Here is a 20,439-nt window from a genome sequence, read left to right as displayed (position 1 = left end):
AAGTAAGGGAGATGCGGCATGAAGTTAATTCTAGGAGTTGGACACATACCAAGTTTCGCTCAGTTCTGGTCATCTTTGAAATACCTATACAAACTTGTTCCTACATAGTAACTTGCAACTTTGAATGAGAATGTGCTTGCTTACAGGAACGTGCTATATGTTCTGAATGGCCGAATTGGGAATCTGTCTCAAATGTTTGTTAGGAATTATGTGATCCTTACTAGCTGGACGTAAGCGAGATGGGGCATGAAGTTATTTCTAGGAGTTGGAGACATACCCACTTTAGCTCAGTTCTGGGCATCTTTGAAATACCTATACAAACTTGTTCCTACATAGTAACTTGCAACTTGGAATGAGAAAGTGCTTGCTTAAAGCAACGTCCTATATGTTCTGAATGCCCGAATTGGGAATCTGTGTCAAATCATTGTTAGGAATTATGTGATCCTGACTAGCTGAAAGCAAGGGAAATGGGGAATGAAGTTATTTCTAGGAGTTGGAGACATACCAAGTTTAGCTCAGTTCTGGGCATCTTTGAAAGTCCTGTACAAACTTGTACCTACATAGTAACTTGCAACTTTGAATGAGAATGTGCTTGCTTACAGCAACGTGCTATATGTTCTGAATGCCCGTATTGGGAATCTGTGTCAAAACTTTGTTAGGAATTATGTGATCCTTACTAGCTGGAAGTAAGGGAGAAGGGGCATGAAGTTATTTCTAGGATTTGGAGACATACCAAGTTTCGCTCAGTTCTGGGCATCTTTGAAATACCTATACAAACTTGTTCCTACATAGTAACTTGCAACTTTGAATGAGAATGTGCTTGCTTACAGCAACGTGCTATATGTTCTGAATGTTCGAATTGGGAATCTGTGTCAAAACTTTGTTAGAAATTATGTGATCCTTACTAGCTGGAAGTAAGGGAGATGGGGCATGAAGTTATTTCTAGGAGTTGGAGACATACCAAGTTTAGCTCAGTTTTGGGCATCTTTGAAATACCTATACAAACTTGTTCCTAGATAGTAACTTGCAACTTTGAATGAGAATGTGCTTGCTTACAGCAACGTGCTATATGTTCTGAATGCCCGAATTGGGAATCTGTGTCAAAACTTTGTTAGAAATTATGTGATCCTTACTAAATGGAAGTAAGGGAGATGGGGCAGGAAGATATTTCTAGGAGTTGGAGACATACCAAGTTTGGCTCAGTTCTGGGCATCTTTGAAATACCTATACAAACTTGTTCCTACATAGTAACTTGCAACTTTGAATGAGAATGTGCTTGCTTACAGCAACGTGCTATATGTTCTGAATGCCCGAATTGGGAATCTGTGTCAAAACTTTGTTAGGAATTATGTGATCCTTACTAGCTGGAAGTAAGGGAGATGTGGCATGAAGTTATTTCTAGGAGTTGGAGACATACAACGTTTAGCTCAGTTCTGGGCATCTTTGAAATACCTATACAAACTTGTTCCAACATAGTAATTTGCAACTTTGAATGAGAATGTGCTTGCTTACAGCACCGTGCTATATGTTCTGAATGCCCGAATTGGGAATCTGTGTCAAAACTTTGTTAGGAATTATGTGATCCTTACTAGCTGGAAGTAAGGGAGATTGGGCATGAAGTTTTTTCTAGGAGTTGGAGACATACCAAGTTTAGCTCAGTTCTGGGCATCTTTGAAATACCTATACAAACTTGTTCCTACATAGTAACTATCATCTTGGAATGAGAATGTACTTGCTTACAGCAACGTGCTATATGTTCTGAATGCCAGAATTGGGAATCAGTGTCAAAACTTTGTTAGGAATCATGTGATCCTTACTAGCTGGAAGTAAGGGAGATGGGGCATGAAGTTATTTCTAGGAGTTGGAGACATACCAAGTTTAGCTCAGTTCTGGGCATCTATGAAATTCCTATATAAACTTGTTCCTACATAGTAACTTGCAACTTTGAATGAGAATGTGCTTGCTTACAACAACGTGCTATATGATCTGAATGCCCGAATTGGGAATCTGTGTCAAAACTTTGTTAGAAATTATGTGATCCTTACTAGATGGAAGTAAGTGAGACGGGGCATGAAGTTATTTCTAGGAGTTGGAGACATACAACGTGTAGCTCAGTTCTGGGCATCTTTGAAATACCTATACAAACTTGTTCCTACATAGTAACTTGCTACTTGGAATGAGAATGTGCTTGCTTTCAGCAACGTGCTATATGCTCTGAATGCCCGAATTGGGAATCTGTGTCAAAACTTTGTTAGAAATTATGTGATCCTTACTAGATGGAAGTAAGGGAGATGGGGCATGAAGTTATTTCTAGGAGTTGGAGACATACAACGTTTAGCTCTGTTCTGGGCATCTTTGAAATACCTATACAAACTTGTTCCTACAAAGTAACTTGCAACTTTGCATGAGAATGTGCTTGCTTACAGCAACGTGCTATATGTTCTGAATGCCCGAATTGGGAATCTGTGTCAAAACATTGTTAAGAATTATGTGATCCTTACTAGCTGGATGTAAGGGAGATGGGGCATGAAGTTATTTCTAGGAGTTGGAGACATACAACGTTTAGCTCAGTTCTGGCCATCTTTGAAATACCTATACAAACTTGTTCCTACATAGTAACTTGCAACTTTGAATGAGAATGTGCTTGCTTACAGGAACGTGCTATATGTTCTGAATGGCCGAATTGGGAATCTGTGTCAAATGTTTGTTAGGAATCATGTGATCCTTACTAGCTGGAAGTAAGCGAGATGGGGCATGAAGTTATTTCTAGGAGTTGGAGACATACCCACTTTAGCTCAGTTCTGGGCATCTATGAAATTCCTATATAAACTTGTTCCTACATAGTAACTTGCAACTTTGAATGAGAATGTGCTTGCTTACAACAACGTGCTATATGTTCTGAATGCCCGAATTCGGAATCTGTGTCAAAACTTTGTTAGAAATTATGTGATCCTTACTAGATGGAAGTAAGGGAGACGGGGCATGAAGTTATTTCTAGGAGTTGGAGACATACAACGTGTAGCTCAGTTCTGGGCATCTTTGAAATACCTATACAAACTTGTTCCTACATAGTAACTTGCTACTTGGAATGAGAATGTGCTTGCTTACAGCAACGTGCTATATGTTCTGAATGCCCGAATTGGGAATCTGTGTCAAAACTTTGTTAGAAATTATGTGATCCTTACTAGATGGAAGTAAGGGAGATGGGGCATGAAGTTATTTCTAGGAGTTGGAGACATACAACGTTTAGCTCTGTTCTGGGCATCTTTGAAATACCTATACAAACTTGTTCCTACAAAGTATCTTGCAACTTTGCATGAGAATGTGCTTGCTTACAGCAACGTGCTATATGTTCTGAATGCCCGAATTGGGAATCTGTGTCAAAACATTGTTAGGAATTATGTGATCCTTACTAGCTGGAAGTAAGGGAGTTGGGGCATGAAGTTATTTCTAGGAGTTGGAGACATACAACGTTTAGCTCAGTTCTGGCCATCTTTGAAATACCTATACAAACTTGTTCCTACATAGTAACTTACAACTTTGAATGAGAATGTGCTTGCTTACAGAACGTGCTATATGTTCTGAATGGCCGAATTAGGAATCTGTGTCAAATGTTTGTTAGGAATTATGTGATCCTTACTAGCTGGAAGTAAGCGAGATGGGGCATGAAGTTATTTCTAGGAGTTGGAGACATACCAAGTTTAGCTCAGTTCTGGGCATCTTTGAAATACCTATACAAACTTGTTCCTACACAGTAACTTCCAACTTTGAATGAGAATGTGCTTGCTTACAGCAACGTGCTATATGTTCTGAATGCCCGAATTGGGAATCTGTGTCAAAACTTTGTTAGAAATAATGTGATCCTTACTAGCTGGAAGTAAGGGAGATGGGGCATGAAGTTATTTCTAGGAGTTGGACAGATTCCAAGTTTAGCTCAGTTCTGGCCATCTTTGAAATACCTATACAAACTTGTTCCTACATAGTAACTTGCAACTTTGAATGAGAATGTGCTTGCTTACAGCAACGTGCTATATGTTCTGAATGCCCGAATTGGGAATCTGTGTCAAAACTTTGTTAGGAATTATGTGATCCTTACCAGCTGGAAGTAAGGGAGATGGGGCATGAAGTTATTTCTAGGAGTTGGAGACATACCAAGTTTAGCTCAGTTCTGGGCATCTTTGAAATACCTATACAAACTTGTTCCTACATAGTAACTTGCAACTTTGAATGAGAATGTGCTTGCTTACAGCAACGTGCTATATGTTCTGAATGCCCGAATTGGGAATCTGTGTCAAAACTTTGTTAGAAATTATGTGATCCTTACTAGATGGAAGTAAGGGAGACTGGGCATGAAGTTATTTCTAGGAGTTGGAGACATACAACGTGTAGCTCAGTTCTATGCATCTTTGAAATACCTATACAAACTTGTTCCTACATAGTAACTTGCAACTTTGAATGAGAATGTGCTTGCTTACAGAACGTGCTATATGTTCTGAATGGCCGAATTAGGAATCTGTGTCAAAAGATTGTTAGGAATTATGTGATCCTTACTAGCTGGAAGTAAGCAAGATGGGGCATCAAGTTATTTCTAGGAGTTGGAGACATACCAAGTTTAGCTCAGTTCTGGGCATCTTTGAAATACCTATACAAACTTGTTCCTACACAGTAACTTCCAATTTTGAATGAGAATGTGCTTGCTTACAGCAACGTGCTATATGTTCTGAATGCCCGAATTGGGAATCTGTGTCAAACCTTTGTTAGGAATAATGTGATCCTTACTAGCTGGAAGTAAGGGAGATGGGGCATGAAGTTATTTCTAGGGTTGGAGACATACCAAGTTTAGCTCAGTTCTGGCCATCTTTGAAATACCTATACAAACTTGTTCCTACATAGTAACTTGCAACTTTGAATGAGAATGTGCTTGCTTACAGCAACGTGCTATATGTTCTGAATGCCCGAATTGGGAATCTGTGTCAAAACTTTGTTAGGAATTATGTGATCCTTACTAGCTGGAAGTAAGGGAGATGGGGCATGAAGTTATTTCTAGGAGTTGGAGACATACCAAGTTTCGCTGAGTTCTGGGCATCTTTGAAATACCTATACAAACTTTTTCCTACATAGTAACTTGCAACTTTGAATGAGAATGTGCTTGCTTACAGCAACGTGCTATATGTTCTGAATGCCCGAATTGGGAATCTGTGTCAAACCTTTCTTAGAAATTATGTGATCCTTACTGGATGGAAGTAAGGGAGACGGGGCATGAAGTTATTTCTAGGAGTTGGAGACATACAACGTGTAGCTCAGTTCTATCCATCTTTAAAATACCTATACAAATTTGTTCTTACAGAGTAACTTGCTACTTGGAATGAGAATGTGCTTGCTTACAGAACGTGCTATAAGTTCTGAATGCCCGAATTGGGAATCTGTGTCAAAACTTTGTTAGGAATTATGTGATCCTTACTAGCTGGAAGTAAGGGAGTTGGGGCATGAAGTTATTTCTAGAGGTTGGACACATACCAAGTTTAGCTCAGTTCTGGGCATCTTTGAAATACCTATACAAACTTGTTCCTACATAGTAACTTGCAACTTTGAATGAGAATGTGCTTGCTTACAGCAACGTGCTATATGTTCTGAATGCCCGAATTGGGAATCTGTGTCAAAACTTTGTTAGGAATTATGTGTTCCTTACTAGCTGGAAGTAAGGGAGATGGGGCATGAAGTTATTTCTGGGAGTTGGAGACATACCAAGTTTAGCTCTGTTCTGGGCATCTTTGAAATACCTATACAAACTTGTTCCTACATAGTAACTTGCAACTTTGAATGAGAATGTGCTTGCTTACAGCAACGTGCTAAATGTTCTGAATGCCCGAATTGGGGATCTGTGTCAAAACTTTGTTAGGAGTAATGTGATCCTTACTAGCTGGAAGTAAGGGAGATGGGGCATGAAGTTATTTCTAGGAGTTGGAGACATACCAAGTTTAGCTCAGTTCTGGGCATCTTTGAAATATCTATACAAACTTGTTCCTACATAGTAACTTGCAACTTTGAATGAGAATGTGCTTGCTTACAGCAACGTGCTATATGTTCTGAATGCCCGAATTGGGAATCTGTGTCAAAACTTTGTTAGGAATTATGTGATCCTTACTAGCTGGAAGTAAGGGAGTTTGGGCATGAAGGTATTTCTAGGAGTTGGACACATACCAAGTTTAGCACAGTTCTGGGCATCGTTGAAATACCTATACAAACTTGTTCCTACATAGTATCTTGCAACTTTGACTGAGAATGTGCTTGCTTACAGCAACGTGCTATATGTGCTGAATGCTCGAATTGGGAATCTGTGTCAAAACTTTGTTAGGAATTATGTGATCCTTACTAGCTGGAAGTAAAGGAGTTCGGCTATGAAGTTATTTTTAGGAGTTGGACACATACCAAGTTTAGCTCAGTTCTGGGCATCATTGAAATACCTATACAAACTTGTTCCTACATAGTAACTTGCAACTTTGAATGAGAATGTGCTTTCTTACAGCAACGTGCTATATGTTCTGAATGCCCGAATTGGGAATCTGTGTCAAAACTTTGTTAGGAATTATGTGATCCTTACTAGCTGGAAGTAAGGGAGATGGGACATGAAGTTATTTCTAGGAGTTGGAGACATACCAAGTTTAACTCAGTTCTCTGCATCTTTGAAATACCTATACAAACTTGTTCCTACATAGTAACGTGCATCTTTGAATGAGAATGTGCTTGCTTACAGCAACGTGCTATATGTTCTGAATGCCCGAATTGGGAATCTGTGTCAAAACTTTGTTAGGAATTATGTGATCCTTACTAGCTGGAAGTAAGGCAGTTGGGGCATGAAGTTATTTCTAGGAGTTGGACACATACCAAGTTTAGCTCAGTTCTGGGCATCTTTGAAATACCTATACAAACTTGTTCCTTCATAGCAACTTGCAACTTTGAATGAGAAAGTGCTTGCTTACAGCAACGCACTACATGTTCTGAATGCCCGAATTGGGAATCTGTGTCAAAACTTTGTTAGGAATTATGTGATCCTTACTAGCTGGAAGTATGGGAGATGGGGCATGAAGTTATTTCTAGAGGTTGGACACATACAATGTTTAGCTCAGTTCTGGGCATCTTTGAAATACCTATACAAACTTGTTCCTACATAGTAACTTGCAACTTTGAATGAGAATGTGCTTGATTACAGCAACGTGCTATATGTTCTGAATGCCCGAATTGGGAATCTGTGTCAAATCTTTGTTAGGAATTATGTGATCCTTACAAGCTGGAAATAAGGGAGTTGGGGCATAAAGTTATTTCTAGGAGTTGGAGACATACAACGTTTAGCTCAGTTCTGGGCATCTTTGAAATACCTATACAAACTTGTTCCTACATAGTAACTTGCAACTTTGAATGAGAATGTGCTTGCTTACAGCAACGTGCTATATGATCTGATTGCCCGAATTGGGAATCTTTGTCAAATCTTTGTTAGGAATTATGTGATCCTTACTAGCTGGAAGTAAGGGAGATGGGACATGAAGTTATTTCTAGGAGTTGGAGACATACCAAGTTTAGCTAAGTTCTGGGCATCTTTGAAATACCTATACAAACTTGTTCCTACATAGTAACTTGCAACTTTGAATGAGAATGTGCTTGCTTACAGCAACGTGCTATATGTTCTGAATGCCCGAATTGTGAATCTGTGTCAAAACTTTGTTAGGAATTATGTGATCCTTACTAGCTGGAAGTAAGGGAGATGGGGCATGGAGTTATTTCTAGGAGTTGGAGACATACCAAGTTTAGCTCAGTTCTGGGCATCTTTGAAATACCTATACAAACTTGTTCCTACATAGTAACTTGCATCTTTGAATGAGAATGTGCTTGCTTACAGCAACGTGCTATATGTTCTGAATGCCCGAATTGGGAATCTGTGTTCAAAACTTTGTGAGGAATTATGTGATCCTTACTAGCTGGAAGTAAGGGAGATGGGGCATGAAGTTATTTCTAGTGGTTGGACACATACAACGTTTAGATCAGTTCTGGGCATCTTTGAAATACCTATACAAACTTGTTCCTACATAGTAACTTGCAACTGTGAATGAGAATGTGCTTTCTTACAGCAACGTGCTATATGTTCTGAATGCCCGAATTGGGAATCTGTGTCAAAACTTTGTTAGAAATTATGTGATCCTTACTAGATGGAAGTAAGGGAGATGGGGCATGAAGTTATTTCTAGGATTTGGACTCATACCAAGTTTAGCACAGTTCTGGTCATCTTTGAAATACCTATACAAACTTGTTCCTACATAGTAACTTGCAACTTTGAATGAGAATGTGCTTGCTTACAGCAACGTGCTATATGTTCTGAATGCCAGAATTGGGAATCTGTGTCAAAACTTTGTTAGGAATTATGTGATCCTTATTAGGTGGAAGTAAGGGGGTTGGGACATGAAGTTACTTCTAGGAGTTGGAGACATACCAAGTTTAGCTCAGTTCTGGGCATCTTTCAAAGTCCTATACAAACTTGTTCCTACATAGTAACTTGCAACTTTGAATGAGAATGTGCTTGCTTACAGCAACGTGCTATATGTACTGAATGCCCGAATTGAGAATCAGTGTCAAAACTTTGTTAGGAATTATGTGATCCTTACTAGCTGGAAGTAAGGGAGTTCGGCTATGAAGTTATTTTTAGGAGTTGGACACATACCCAGTTTAGCTCAGTTCTGGGCATCTTTGAAATACCTATACAAACTTGTTCCTACATAGTAACTTGCAACTTTCAATGAGAATGTGCTTGCTTACAGCAACGTGCTATATGTTCTGAATGTTCGAATTGGCAATCTGTGTCAAAACTTTGTTAGGAATTATGTGATCCTTACTAGCTGGAAGTAAGGCAGTTGGGGCATGAAGTTATTTCTAGGAGTTGGACACATACCAAGTTTAGCTCAGTTCTGGGCATCTTTGAAATACCTATACAAACTTGTTCCTTCATAGCAACTTGCAACTTTGAATGAGAAAGTGCTTGCTTACAGCAACGCACTACATGTTCTGAATGCCCGAATTGGGAATCTGTGTCAAAACTTTGTTAGGAATTATGTGATCCTTACTAGCTGGAAGTATGGGAGATGGGGCATGAAGTTATTTCTAGAAGTTGGACACATACAACGTTTAGCTCAGTTCTGGGCATCTTTGAAATACCTATACAAACTTGTTCCTACATAGTAACTTGCAACTTTGAATGAGAATGTGCTTGATTACAGCAACGTGCTATATGTTCTGAATGCCCGAATTGGGAATCTGTGTCAAATCTTTGTTAGGAATTATGTGATCCTTACAAGCTGGAAATAAGGGAGTTGGGGCATGAAGTTATTTCTAGGAGTTGGAGACATACAACGTTTAGCTCAGTTCTGGGCATCTTTGAAATACCTATACAAACTTGTTCCTACATAGTAACTTGCAACTTTGAATGAGAATGTGCTTGCTTACAGCAACGTGCTATATCATCTGAATGCCCGAATTGGGAATCTTTGTCAAATCTTTGTTAGGAATTATGTGATCCTTACTAGCTGGAAGTAAGGGAGATGGGACATGAAGTTATTTCTAGGAGTTGGAGACATTCCAAGTTTAGCTCAGTTCTGGGCATCTTTGAAATACCTATACAAACTTGTTCCTACATAGTAACTTGCAACTTTGAATGAGAATGTGCTTGCTTACAGCAACGTGCTATATGTTCTGAATGCCCGAATTGTGAATCTGTGTCAAAACTTTGTTAGGAATTATGTGATCCTTACTAGCTGGAAGTAAGGGAGATGGGGCATGAAGTTATTTCTAGGAGTTGGAGACATACCAAGTTTAGCTCAGTTCTGGGCATCTTTGAAATACCTATACAAACTTGTTCCTACATAGTAACTTGCATCTTTGAATGAGAATGTGCTTGCTTACAGCAACGTGCTATATGTTCTGAATGCCCGAATTGGGAATCTGTGTTCAAAACTTTGTTAGGAATTATGTGATCCTTACTAGCTGGAAGTAAGGGAGATGGGGCATGAAGTTATTTCTAGTGGTTGGACACATACAACGTTTAGATCAGTTCTGGGCATCTTTGAAATACCTATACAAACTTGTTCCTACATAGTAACTTGCAACTGTGAATGAGAATGTGCTTTCTTACAGCAACGTGCTATATGTTCTGAATGCCCGAATTGGGAATCTGTGTCAAAACTTTGTTAGAAATTATGTGATCCTTACTAGATGGAAGTAAGGGAGATGGGGCATGAAGTTATTTCTAGGATTTGGCCTCATACCAAGTTTAGCACAGTTCTGGGCATCTTTGAAATACCTATACAAACTTGTTCCTACATAGTAACTTGCAACTTTGAATGAGAATGTGCTTGCTTACAGCAACGTGCTATATGTTCTGAATGCCAGAATTGGGAATCTGTGTCAAAACTTTGTTAGGAATTATGTGATCCTTATTAGGTTGAAGTAAGGGGGTTGGGACATGAAGTTACTTCTAGGAGTTGGAGACATACCAAGTTTAGCTCAGTTCTGGGATCTTTGAAAGTCCTATACAAACTTGTTCCTACATAGTAACTTGCAACTTTGAATGAGAATGTGCTTGCTTACAGCAACGTGCTATATATACTGAATGCCCGAATTGAGAATCAGTGTCAAAACTTTGTTAGGAATTATGTGATCCTTACTAGCTGGAAGTAAGGGAGTTCGGCTATGAAGTTATTTTTAGGAGTTGGACACATACCAAGTTTAGCTCAGTTCTGGGCATCTTTGAAATACCTATACAAACTTGTTCCTACATAGTAACTTGCAACTTTCAATGAGAATGTGCTTGCTTACAGCAACGTTCTATATGTTCTGAATGCCCGAATTGGCAATCTGTGTCAAAACTTTGTTAGGAATTATGTGATCCTTACTAGCTGGAAGTAAGGGAGATGGGGTATGAAGTTATTTCTAGTAGTTGGACACATACCAAGTTTAGCACAGTTCGGGGCATCTTTGAAATACCTATACAAACTTGTTCCTACATAGTAACTTGCAACTTTGAATGAGAATGTGCTTGCTTACAGCAACGTGCTATATGTTCTGAGTGCCCGAATTGGGAATCTGTGTCAAAACTTTTTTAAGAATTATGTGATCCTTACTAGATGGAAGTAAGGGAGATGGGGCATGAAGTTATTTCTAGGAGTTGGAGACATACAACGTTTAGCTCAGTTCTGGGCATCTTTGAAATACCTATACAAACTTGTTCCTACATAGTAACTTGCAACTTTAAATGAGAATGTGCTTGCTTACAGCAACGTGCTATATGTTCTGAATGCCCGAATTGGGAATCTGTGTCAAAACTTTGTTAGAAATTATGTGATCCTTACTAGCTGGAAGTAAGGGAGATGGGGCATGAAGTTATTTCTAGGAGTTGGACACATACCAAGTTTAGCACAGTTCGGGGCATCTTTGAAATACCTATACAAACTTGTTCCTACATAGTAACTTGCAACTTTGAATGAGAATGTGCTTGCTTACAGCAACGTGCTATATGTTCTGAGTGTCCGAATTGGAAATCTGTGTTAAAACTTTGTTAGGAATTATGTGATCCATACTAGCTGGAAGTAAGGGAGATGGGGCATGAAGTTATTTCTAGGAGTTGGAGACATACAACGTTTAGCTCAGTTCTGGGCATCTTTGAAATACCTATACAAACTTGTTCCTACATAGTAACTTGCAACTTTGAATGAGAATGTGCTTGCTTACAGCAACGTGCTATATGTTCTGAATGCCCGAATTGGGAATCTGTGTCAAATCTTTGTTAGAAATTATGTGATCCTTACTAGATGGAAATAAGGGAGATGGGGCATGAAGTTATTTCTAGGAGTTGGACACATACCAAGTTTAGCACAGTTCTGGGCATCTTTGAAATACCTATACAAACTTGTTCCTACATAGTAACTTGCAACTTTGAATGAGAATGTGCTTGCTTACATCAACGTGCTATATGTTCTGAGTGCCCGAATTGGGAATCTGTGTCAAAAATTTGTTAGGAATTATGTGATCCTTACTAGTTGGAAGTAAGTGAGATGGGGCATGAAGTTATTTCTGGGAGTTGGAGACATACAACGTTTAGCTCTGTTCTGGGCATCTTTGAAATACCTGTACAAACGTGTTCCTACATAGTAACTTGCAACTTTGAATGAGAATGTGCTTGCTTACAGCAACGTGCTATATGTTCTGAATGCCCGAATTGGGAATCTGTGTCAATACTTTCTCAGAAATTATGTGATTCTTACTAGATGGAAGTAAGGGAGATGGGGCATGAAGTTATTTCTAGGAGTTGGAGACATACAATGTTTAGCTCAGTTCTGGGCATCTTTGAAATACCTATACAAACTTGTTCCTACATAGTAACTTGCAACTTTGAATGAGAATGTACTTGCTTACAGCAACGTGCTATAGGTTCTGAATGGCCGAATTGGGAATCTGTGTCAAAATTTTCTTAGAAATTATGTGATCCTTACTAGCTGGATGTAAGGGAGATGGGGCATGAAGTTATTTCTAGAGGTTGGACACATACCAGGTTTAGCTCAGTTCTGGGCATCTTTGAAATGCCTATACAAACTTGTTCCTACAGAGTAACTTGCAACTTTTAATGAGAATGTGCTTGCTTACAGCAACGTGCTATATGTTCTGAATGCCAGAATTGGGAATCTGTGTCAAAACTTTGTTAGGAATTATGTGATCCTTACTAGCTGGAAGTAAGGGAGTTTGGGCATGAAGGTATTTCTAGGAGTTGGACACATACCAAGTTTAGCACAGTTCTGGGCATCTTTGAAATACCTATACAAACTTGTTCCTACATAGTATCTTGCAACTTTGACTGAGAATGTGCTTGCTTACAGCAACGTGCTATATGTGTTGAATGCTCGAATTGGGAATCTGTGTCAAAATTTTGCTAGGAATTATGTGATCCTTACTAGCTGGAAGTAAAGGAGTTCGGCTATGAAGTTATTTTTAGGAGTTGGACACATAGCAAGTTTAGCTCAGTTCTGGGCATCTTTGAAATACCTATACAAACTTGTTCCTACATAGTAACTTGCAACTTTGAATGAGAATGTGCTTGCTTACAGCAACGTGCTATATGTTCTGAATGCCCAAATTGGGAATCTGTGTCAAAACTTTGTTAGGAATTATGTGATCCTTACTAGATGGAAATAAGGGAGATGGGGCATGAAGTTATTTCTAGGAGTTGGACACATACCAAGTTTAGCACAGTTCGGGGCATCTTTGAAATACCTATACAAACTTGTTCCTACATAGTAACTTGCAACTTTGAATGAGAATGTGCTTGCTTACATCAACGTGCTATATGTTCTGAGTGCCCGAATTGGGAATCTGTGTCAAAAATTTGTTAGGAATTATGTGATCCTTACTAGTTGGAAGTAAGTGAGATGGGGCATGAAGTTATTTCTGGGAGTTGGAGACATACAACGTTTAGCTCTGTTCTGGGCATCTTTGAAATACCTATACAAACTTGTTCCTACATAGTAACTTGCAACTTTGAATGAGAATGTGCTTGCTTACAGCAACGTGCTATATGTTCTGAATGCCCGAATTGGGAATCTGTGTCAATACTTTCTCAGAAATTATGTGATTCTTACTAGATGGAAGTAAGGGAGATGGGGCATGAAGTTATTTCTAGGAGTTGGAGACATACAATGTTTAGCTCAGTTCTGGGCATCTTTGAAATACCTATACAAACTTGTTCCTACATAGTAACTTGCAACTTTGAATGAGAATGTACTTGCTTACAGCAACGTGCTATATGTTCTGAATGGCCGTATTGGGAATCTGTGTCAAAATTTTCTTAGAAATTATGTGATCCTTACTAGCTGGATGTAAGGGAGATGGGGCATGATGTTATTTCCAGAGGTTGGACACATACCAGGTTTAGCTCAGTTCTGGGCATCTTTGAAATGCCTATACAAACTTGTTCCTACAGAGTAACTTGCAACTTTTAATGAGAATGTGCTTGCTTACAGCAACGTGCTATATGTTCTGAATGCCCGAATTGGGAATCTGTGTCAAAACTTTGTTAGGAATTATGTGATCCTTACTAGCTGGAAGTAAGGGAGTTTGGGCATGAAGGTATTTCTAGGAGTTGGACACATACCAAGTTTAGCACAGTTCTGGGCATCTTTGAAATACCTATACAAACTTGTTCCTACATAGTATCTTGCAATTTTGACTGAGAATGTGCTTGCTTACAGCAACGTGCTATATGTGTTGAATGCTCGAATTGGGAATCTGTGTCAAAATTTTGCTAGGAATTATGTGATCCTTACTAGCTGGAAGTAAAGGAGTTCGGCTATGAAGTTATTTTTAGGAGTTGGACACATACCAAGTTTAGCTCAGTTCTGGGCATCTTTGAAATACCTATACAAACTTGTTCCTACATAGTAACTTGCAACTTTGAATGAGAATGTGCTTGCTTACAGCAACGTGCTATATGTTCTGAATGCCCAAATTGGGAATCTGTGTCAAAACTTTGTTAGGAATTATGTGATCCTTACTAGCTGGAAGTAAGGGAGATGGGGCATGAATTTATTTCTAGGAGTTGGAGACAAACCAAGTTTAGCTCAGTTCTGGGCATCTTTGAAATACCTATACAAACCTGTTCCTACATAGTAACTTGCAACTGTGAATGAGAATGTGCTTGCTTACAGCAACGTGCTATATGTTCTGAATGCCCGAATTGGGAATCTGTGTCAAAACTTTGTTAGGAATTATGTGATCCTTACTAGCTGGAAGTAATGGAGATGGGGCATGAAGTTATTTCTAGGAGTTGGAGACATACCAAGTTTAGCTCAGTTCTGGGCATCTTTGAAATACCTATACAAACTTGTTCCTACATAGTTACTTGCAACTTTGAATGAGAATGTGCTTGCTTACAGCAACGTGCTATATGTTCTGAATTCCAGAATTGGGAATCTGTGTCAAAATTTATTAGGAATTATGTGATCCTTACTAGCTGGAAGTAAGGGAGTTGGGGCATGAAGTTATTTCTAGAGGTTGGACACATACCAAGTTTAGCTCAGTTCTGGGCATCTTTGAAATACCTTTACAAACTTTATCCTACATAGTAACTTGCAACTTTGAATGAGAATGTGCTTGCTAACAGCAACGTGCTATATGTTCTGAATGCCCGAATTGGAATCTGTGTCAAAACTTTGTTAGAAATTATGTGATCCTTACTAGATGGAAGTAAGTGTGATGGGGCATGAAGTTATTTCTGGGAGTTGGAGACATACAACGTTAAGCTCAGTTCTGGGCATCATGGAATACCTATACAAACTTGTTCCTACATAGTAACTTGCAACATTGAATGAGAATGTGTTTGCTTACAGCAACGTGCTACATGTTCTGAATGCCCGAATTGGGAATCTGTGTCAAAACTTTGTTAGGAATTATGTGATCCTTACTAGCTGGAAGTAAGGGAGTTGGGTCATGAAGTTATTTCTAGTAGTTGGAGACATACCAAGTTTAGCTCAGTTCTGGGCATCTTTAAAAGTCCTATTCAAACTTGTTCCTACATAGTAACTTGCAACTGTGAATGAGAATGTGCTTGATTACAGCAACGTGCTATATGTTCTCAATGCCCGTATCGGGAATCTGTGTCAAAATTTGTTAGGAATTATGTGATCCTTACTAGCTGGAAGTAAGGGAGTTGGGGCATGAAGTTATTTCTAGGAGTTGGAGACATACCAAGTTTAGCACAGTTCTGGGCATCTTTGAAATACCTATACAAACTTGTTCCTACATAGTATCTTGCAACTTTGACTGAGAATGTGCTTGCTTACAGCAACGTGCTATATGTGCTGAATGCTCGAATTGGGAATCTGTGTCAAAACTTTGTTAGGAATTATGAGATCCTTACTACCTGGAAGTAAAGGAGTTCGGCTATGAAGTTATTTTTAGGAGTTGGACACATACCAAGTTTAGCTCAGATCTGGGCATCTTTGAAATACCTTTACAAACTTATTCCTACATAGTAACTTGCAACTTTGAATCAGAATGTGCTTGCTTACAGCAACGTGCTATATGTTCTGAATGCCCGAATTGGGAATCTATGTCAAAACTTTGTTAGGAATTATGTGATCCTTACTAGATGGAAGTAAGGGAGATGTGGCATGAAGTTATTTCTAGGAGTTGGAGACATACAACGTTTAGCTCAGTTCTGGGCAACTTTGAAATACCTATACATACTTGTTCCTACATAGTAACTTGCAACTTTGAATTGAATGCGCTTGCTTACAGCAACGTGCTTCATGTTCTGAATGCCCGAATTGGGAATCTGTGTCAAAACTTTGTTAGGAATTATGTGATCCTTACTAGCTGGAAGTAAGGGAGATGGGGCATGAAGTTATTTCTAGGAGTTGGAGACATACCAAGTTTAGCTCAGTTCTGGGCATCTTTGAAATACCTATACAAACTTGTTCCTACATAGTAACTTGCAACTTTGAATGAGAATGTGCTTGCTTACAGCAACGTACTATATGTTCTGAATGCCAGAATTGGGAATCTGTGTCAAAATTTGTTAGAAATTATGTGATCCTTACTAGCTGGAAGTAAGGGAGATGGGGCATGAAGTTTTTCTAGGAGTTGGAGACATACAACGTTTAGCTCAGTTCTGGGCATCTTTGAAATACCTATACAAACTTGTTCCTACATAGTAACTTGCAACTTTGAATGAGAATGTGCTTGCTTACAGCAACGTGCTATATGTTCTGAATGCCCGACTGGGAATCTGTGTCAAAACTTTGTTTGGAATTATGTGATCCTTACAAGCTGGAAGTAAGGGAGTTGGGGCATGAAGTTATTTCTAGGAGCTGGAGACATAGAACTTTTAGCTCAGTTCTGGGCATCTTTGAAATACCTGTACAAACTTGTTCCTACATAGTAACTTGCAACTTTGAATGAGAATGTGCTTGCTTACAGCAACGTGCTATATGTTCTGAATGCCCGAATTGGGAATCTGTGTCAAAACTTTGTTAGGAATTATGTGATCCTTACTAGCTGGAAGTAAGGGAGATGGGGCATGAAGTTATTTCTAGGAGTTGGAGACATACCAAATTTAGCTCAGTTCTGGGCATCTTTGAAATACCTATACAAACTTGTTCCTACATAGTAACTTGCATCTTTGAATGAGAATGTGCTTGCTTACCGCAACGTGCTATATGTTCTGAATGCCCGAATTGGGAATCTGTCTCAAAACTTTGTTAGGAATTATGTGATCCTTACTAGCTTGAAGTAACGGTGATGGGGCATGAAGTTATTTCTAGGAGTTGGAGACATACAACGTTTAGCTCAGTTCTGGGCATCTTTGAAATACCTTTACAAACTTGTTCCTGCATAATAACTTGCAAGTTTGAATGAGAATGTGCTTGCTTACAGCAAAGTGCTCTATGTTCTGAATGCCCGAATTGGGAATCTGTGTCAAAACTTTGTTAGATATTATGTGATCCTTACTAAATGGAAGTAAGGGAGATGGGCCATGAAGTTATTTCTGGGAGTTGGAGACATACAACGTTAAGCTCAGTTCTGGGCATCTTTGAAATACCTATACAAACTTGTTCCTACATAGTAACTTGCAACTTTGAATGAGAATGTGCTTGCTTACAGCAACGTGCTATATGTTCTGAATGCCCGAATTGGGAATCTGTGTCAAATCTTTGTTAGGAATTATGTGATCCTTACAAGCTGGAAGTAAGGGAGTTGGGGCATAAAGTTATTTCTAGGAGCTGGAGACATACAACGTTTAGCTCAGTTCTGGGCATCTTTGAAATACCTATACAAACTTGTTCCTACATAGTAACTTGCAACTTTGAAAGAGAATGTGCTTGCTTACAGCAACGTGCTATATGTTCTGAATGCCCGAATTGGGAATCTGTGTCAAATCTTTGTTAGGGATTATGTGATCCTTACTAGCTGGAAGTAAGGGAGATGGGGCATGAAGTTATTTCTAGGAGTTGGAGACATACCAAGTTCAGCTCAGTTCTGGGCATCTTTGAAATACCTATACAAACTTGTTCCTACATAGTAACTTGCATCTTTGAATGAGAATGTGCTTGCTTACAGCAACGTGCTATATGTTCTGAATGCCCGAATTGGGAATCTGTGTTCAAAACTTTGTTAGGAATTATGTGATCCTTACTAGCTGGAAGTAAGGGAGATAGGGCATGAAGTTATTTCTAGATGTTGGACACATACAACGTTTAGCTCAGTTCTGGGCATCTTTGAAATACCTATACAAACTTGTTCCTACATAGTAACTTGCAACTGTAAATGAGAATGTGCTTGCTTACAGCAACGTGCTATATGTTCTGAATGCCCGAATTGGGAATCTGTGTCAAAACTTTGTTAGGAATTATGTGATCCTTACTAGCTGGAAGTAAGGGAGTTGGGGCATGAAGTTATTTCTAGGAGTTGGAGACATACCAAGTTTAGCTCAGTTCTGGGCATCTTTGAAATACCTATACAAACTTGTTCCTACATAGCAACTTGCAACTTTGAATGAGAATGTGCTTGCTTACAGCATTGTGCTATATGTTCTGAATGCCCGAATTGGGAATCTGTGTCAAAACTTTGTTAGGAATTATGTGATCCTTACTAGCTGTAAGTACGGGAGATGGGGCATGAAGTTATTTCTAGGAGTTGGAGACATACAACGTTTAGCTCAGTTCTGGGCATCTTTGAAATACCTATACAAACTTGTTCCTACATAGTAACTTGCAACTTTGAATGAGAATGTCCTTGCTTACAGCAACGTGCTATATGTTATGAATGCCCGAATTGGGAATCTGTGTCAAATCTTTGTTAGAAATTATGTGATCCTTACAAGCTAGAAGTAAGGGAGTTGGGGCATGAAGTTATTTCTAGGAGCTGGAGACATACAACGTTTAGCTCAGTTCTGGGCATCTTTGAAATACCTATACAAACTTGTTCCTACATAGTAACTTGCACCTTTGAATGAGAATGTGCTTGCTTACAGCAACGTGCTATATGTTCTGAATGCCCGAAGTGGGAATCTGTGTCAAAACTTTGTTAGGAATTATGTGATCCTTACTAGCTGGATGTAAGGGAGATGGGGCACGAAGTTATTTCTAGGAGTTGCAGACATACCAAGTTTAGCTCAGTTCTGGGCGTCTTTGAAATACCTATACAAACTTGTTCCTACATAGTAACTTGCAACTTTGAATGAGAATGTGCTTGCTTACAGCAACGTGCTATATGTTCTGAATGCCCCAATTGGGAATCTGTGTTCAAAACTTTGTTAGGAATTATGTGATCCTTACTAGCTGGAAGTAAGGGAGATAGGGCATGAAGTTATTTCTAGATGTTGGACACATACAACGTTTAGCTCAGTTCTGGGCATCTTTGAAATACCTATACAAACTTGTTCCTACATAGTTACTTGCAACTGTGAATGAGAATGTGCTTGCTTACAGCAACGTGCTATATGTTCTGAATGCCCGAATTGGGAATCTGTGTCAAAACTTTGTTAGGAATTATGTGATCCTTACTAGCTGGAAGTAAGGGAGTTGGGGCATGAAGTTATTTCTAGGAGTTGGAGACATACCAAGTTTAGTTCAGTTCTGGGCATCATTGAAATACCTATACAAACTTGTTCCTACATAGTAACTTGCAACTTTGAATGAGAATGTGCTTGCTTACAGCATTGTGCTATATGTTCTAAGTGCCCGAATTGGGAATCTGTGTCAAAACTTTGTTAGGAATTATGTGATCCTTACTAGCTGGAAGTAAGGGAGATGGGGCATGAAGTTATTTCTAGGAGTTGGAGACATACAACGTTTAGCTCAGTTCTGGGCATCTTTGAAATACCTATACAAACTTGTTCCTACATAGTAACTTGCAACTTTGAATGAGAATGTCCTTGCTTACAGCAACGTGCTATATGTGCTGAATGCCCGAATTGGGAATCTGTGTCAAATCTTTGTTAGAAATTATGTGATCCTTACAAGCTGGAAGTAAGGGAGTTGGGGCATGAAGTTATTTCTGGGAGTTGGAGACATACAACGTTTAGCTCAGTTCTGGGCATCTTTGAAATACCTATACAAACTTGTTCCTACATAGTAACTTGCAACTTGAATGAGAATGTGCTTGCTTACAGCAACGTGCTATATGTTCTGAATGCCTGAAGTGGGAATCTGTGTCAAAACTTTGTTAGGAATTATGTGATCCTTACTAGCTGGAAGTAAGGGAGATGGGGCATGAAGATATTTCTAGGAGTTGGAGACATACCAAGTTTAGCTCAGTTCTGGGCATCTTTGAAATACCTATACAAACTTGTTCCTACATAGTAACTTGCAACTTTGAATGAGAATGTGCTTGCTTACAGCAACGTGCTAT

The sequence above is a fragment of the Diceros bicornis genome, chromosome 40 (genome assembly GCF_020826845.1).
Source record: "Diceros bicornis minor isolate mBicDic1 chromosome 40, mDicBic1.mat.cur, whole genome shotgun sequence".
Taxonomy (NCBI): Eukaryota; Metazoa; Chordata; class Mammalia; order Perissodactyla; family Rhinocerotidae; genus Diceros; species Diceros bicornis.
The sequence above is the reverse complement of the archived record's forward strand: the minus strand, read 5'-3'. Positions refer to the sequence as shown.